General features: G+C 38.9%; 1 pseudogene; it reads left to right on the forward strand.

The window, feature by feature from the left end:
* Positions 1-2,433: 2,433 nt before the first annotated feature.
* LOC116631421 lies at positions 2,434-3,887 on the forward strand (annotated as a pseudogene).
* Positions 3,888-5,025: the final 1,138 nt, after the last annotated feature.

The following is a 5,025-nucleotide window of genomic DNA, read 5'->3' on the forward strand; positions in this document are numbered from 1 at the left end:
AGGTATTAAAAATATGGATCTTGGGGCGCCTGGATGGCTCAGTCAGTTGAGCATCAGACTCTTGACTTCAGCTCAGGTCATGATCTCAGGGTCATGAAATTAAGCCTGTGTTGGGCTCAGGCTCGGTGCTCAGCAAGGAGTCTGCTTGAGATTCTCTCTCTCCCTCTGCCCCTCCCCCTGCTTGCACTCTATAAATAAATAAATAAATAAATAAATAAATAAATAAATAAAATCGTTATTTTTAAAATTTAAATAAAATCTTAAAAAAATATGGATCTTGAATTCAGGAAAAATATTGGGCTGGCAACATCGATATAGGTAATTGACACAGATGCCATTGCTGAAACTTTAGAATTGACTGAGAGCTCTGAGGGGGGAGGCTATTACAAAGGAAAAGACCTGAGGATGAACTTTGATAAATACAAGTATCATATTGGTTGCTGCAATGAGTATAGTCAGGCATTTTGGATATACTAACTGTAGAGACAAAGAGATACTTTAAATAAATATATTCAATAAATTGGTGAAATGGAACTTTATTGTAACTCTTGACTTTCTCTAGCTTTTTTCTTGTTTGGCCCGTCACTTACAGGAAATGTCAAGTGATTCTGGAGACCACCTGGAGTTGCTTTAACTTCAATCCCCTGAGAAGCCTCAAAAGGTCAAGTATCATCTCCTACTGCTTCTCAGATGCCTTTACATCATACCGAGTTCCTAGTTAATCTTCCCCAGTCCTGTAAAATTCACATGTGCCAGTTCTCTAGATAGAAATGACACACATTCTTTCAATTTTGGAAACAGAGCTTTTTCTCATAGACTCAAGGGGATAATCCCACATTTTAAAGAAAGATTTTAAAATATTGAAAGCTATAAAGATTAGAGTAGCTCTTTAAAAATTCCCTAAAAAGCACATTATGCAGTAATAATGTACACTGTCTTAAAAAAATATATGATTTAAATTTCAAAAAATCAGGAATAATTTTAAGTGAATTTACAGATATGGATTAATCATGATATTATAGTATTTAAAAATACATGCACACATATGAATGTACACATATAGAAACCAAAATGCACACATATAGACACAAGTACCATGAGTGTTCATTACTGATAATAGCTCAACAAAAGTAATAAACACTTTGAGATCTTACTGTATGCCAAGGATGAACTAAGTCACTGCAAATATTAGCTTCTTTATCCTTCCAGCAACTCTGAGGTAGATAATATTATTTTTTACAGTTTTCAATTACTACTTTATATAGCCAACACAAATAAAATCCCAAAGGAGTCTCAAAATAAACCAAAAGCTTACTCTTCAATTTAAGTCAAGAAATTGTTTATTTAGCATCTTCTATCTGCTAATCAGTATGCCACATGCTTAAACACAATGTCTTACTTCCGCATAAGAAAAGATATACTAATGCAGTCATGGACATCAAAGGAGCTGTTTGCCCTCAAGGTAAATGCCAGTCTCCATGCTAGAAGACAGAAACCAAACTGTAAGAAAACCTTTCAAAAGGGAGATTTTCAGGTTCTAAAAAAAAGGAATAGACAGCCAGTTACCAATGGAGCACGGTTATTTTACCTTATTCTTCTCCTTTTCCTTTTCTTGCTTTCACTTAGGATTTGGCCTTATCTTTTCTATTTCAAATAATCCTCCATTCACTTCAAACTGGAATGGAGAGGCATGGAACTGTTTAAACTTCTTTGCTATTTCCCAAGACATGCTCTTAAAACTCTTGTTTAATTAATTAATTATTGATTGAGAGAGAGAGAGTACGCGTGGGCAGGCACTCTAGCGGGAGGGCGGGGCAGAAGAAGAGGGAGAGAGAGAATCTCAGACTCCCCGCTGAGTGCAGAGCTGAGTGCAGAGCCCCAAGCAGGACTCGATCTCAGGACCCTGAGATCATGACCTGAGCTGAAATCAAGAGTCTGATGTTTAACCGACTGAACCACCCAGGCACTCCAAAACTCTTGTTTAATTTTAAAAGCCTAGCTAATTTCTTTGGGGGAAAGAAAGAGAGAAAGGGAGAAGAAAGATGGGGGTGTCAAGGCCTGGTGACTGCCACCGTGTCCAGTGCATGCCAGAAGCTGGCCTGCGCTTCCCGGGGCCCTTTCACCCGCCTCTCCCACCCCACCGGGGGTTAAGGCAGGGAGGGAGGGTGCCACAGCCAGACTCTGTGAAGGCCTGATCCTGAGCTGCTGGTATTAGGATTCACAAGGTATCCTTCTGCGGTCTTCAACATGAAGACCTGATGGGGTACCTGGAAGTAAAGCCCGCAGAAGCATCCCCACGCCCCACCTCCAACTGCATCTGGGAGATTCTCACTCTCACATTGGTTCACACTCAGCCTCCAGCACTAGTTTCTGGCTCCAGCAGCTTCTGCTCCAAGAAATTGAAAAAGTCCTTTCAGCTGTGTTAGATCCACAATGGTAAGTATAACAATTCGATATTTCTGTTCAGGTGCTTTTTTATATCTGTGACTTGGACAGTTTTGCTTCTTGTTTATTTCAACTTCAGTCAATTGATTCAGTTTACGTATGTGTCTATCAAGGGATCCGGGCCCTGTGGTTCATTCCCTAAAATATTCTATCCCTGTCTCACTCAATCTCCAAGGCCAGTGTTAGAGTCATAGTTCAAAGCATACAAAAATTGTGATAATCATGTTGAAGATCCAGAAAAAAACAATATGAAATTCTTCTAAATTGGATATAATTTTTAATGAATGTGATCAGGAATTGACTTAGATTCTCAGATACATGCCTTTAATATGTAACCTCTTGGCCTACCATAGAGATTTGTCAGACACAAGGAAAGCAGCATGTAAAGAAAAGTCTTTACCTGACTGATCTGACAGTCCCTAGTGTTTGTCTCTACGATGAAGCTGTGTTGGCCTTGCCCAGGAAAGTGCACAATCAAAGACAGCACACTGGCCTGTCATCTTCATAAAATCACCTCTGTGGATGATGATAGTGACTTTGATGATTTGAAAGGAGAGCTAGATAAATATATTCCCAAATACCTTGTTGGAAAAATTAAAGTAATAAGAAACACAAAATGTGAGGGATTGATTCGAGGAAGAATGATTGGAGCAACCCATGCTACAGGAGAAGTTCTGGTGTTGCGGACAGCCACTGTGAAGTGAATGTGATGTGGTTGCAGCCTTTGCTGGCTGTCATCCAGGACATCTCACCATCCAACCATGGCTTGCCACCCAACTGATATCAGTGCAGATACGCTTGTCTACAGCTTGTTGTCTTCTGTGGAACAGGGAGGCTTCAGCTGGGGGCTGTACTTCAAATGGGACCTTGTTCCCCTTTCTGAGCTACAAGGACCAGATGGAGGTAATGCATCAGTAAAGTCACCCGCAATGACTGGAGGATTGTTTGCCATGAATAGACACTATTTCAGTGAATTGACAGTATGACAGTGGCGTGTAAATCTGGGGAGGAAAAGATTTAGAAATATCACTTAGGATCTGAAAATGTGGTGGTAAGCTCTTCATCATTCCTTGCTCTACAGTAGGACATGTTGTCTGAAAAAAAAAAAAGGCCACCATATGGCTCTCCTAAAGGTTAGGACACTGTGACACATAACTCTTTGAGTCTGGCACATGTTTGGCTGAATGAATATAAGGAGCATTATTTTTCCTTAAGACCTGATCTGAAGACCAAAAGTTATGGAAATATCACGTGAGTTGTATTGAAATGAAGAAGAAATTGGGTTATAAATCATTAAATGATATCCAGATAATATTTACCCAGAAATGCAGATATCTACAGAAGGACAATGTGGAAGGAGGCACAATAAGTGTAAGAAAAATCAGTTAAGAAACTGTTGCATAGCCCAGAGGAAAACCGCAAGAGACCCAAGGAAGGTCTGAACTAAGGCATGACTTGATTATCTTACACACTACATATTGGAATTGTTTGTTTGGAAAGTAGGATATAAGTGCACTAAAAACAAAGAAGAGATTCTAGTTTCATCCATTGCTTCATACCCATTATTGCTTTATTTACTATATGCAAGAAAGTTTAGCAAATCCTGAATTTAGTTATTCAAAGATAAATAAGACTGAGTCTATTTTCCCGAAGAACATACAGTATACCATAAGAGACAAACAGATGCTAATGCTGCTATTCTTTCATGCATTAGAAGTCAAGGTGAAGAAGGAGAGAAATTAAAGAATGACTCCCAAAGGATGGGAAGAGATGTGGACGTCACCAAAGATGGCAGGCAGGGTGGGAGAACACAGCTGGCAAGGAAGATGATAAATTAAAAGTATGAAAGATAAAATACTAATTCTGTGATCCATTAAAAATGTTTTTGTGGAAGAAATGAATATACCTGGAAAATTATTAGATCAAGTTTACAGCTATGCAAGTTATCAAAGCTGAAGATAAAGACTTCCATTTTATCTCAATCTGATGGGAAGACATTTTACGACATGACAAAACAAAATAAAAAGGTGTACTTTTAGTTTGTGATGTAATGAGGGATTGATTGAGACTGTATTGTGTATGACCTTGCATAAATCATTTCACTTTTGGTTCCCAATTTGCTCTTCAGTAAAATTAGAAAATAAAGCTAAGAATTTTTCCAAAACTAATATGCGTTCTGAATGAATTCCATCTTTTTCTTGGTGCCCATCTCCCTGTCTCCACCAAACTTTGAGAATATTCTTATAACAAACAACAAAAGAATCAGCAAGGTCAATATAATTGTGTTCTGTTTTGTTTTAATGCCAGTTTGCTATGGAATTGCTCACTGATGGATCATGTTACACTGGAGAAAGATCATCACTAAACAATCTCAAAAGGTGTTCCCTCTCTAAGCTGAAAAAGCCATCTTCTTTCCATTTCCCCTACAACTGGGTGACATTTGTGCTGTTGGAAATCCAAGGGACAGCCCCATGAAGTCCCCATCAGTCATTGCACTGGAATCTGCTCTGCATTCCCATGACAATGTCTACCAAGTTTGGTTTTCTTGATAAGAGCTGCAGTTGGTCCCTAACATGTGGA

Source organism: Phoca vitulina, unplaced genomic scaffold, assembly GCF_004348235.1.
Source record: "Phoca vitulina isolate PV1807 unplaced genomic scaffold, GSC_HSeal_1.0 scaffold5, whole genome shotgun sequence".
In the NCBI taxonomy this organism is placed as follows: domain Eukaryota; kingdom Metazoa; phylum Chordata; class Mammalia; order Carnivora; family Phocidae; genus Phoca; species Phoca vitulina.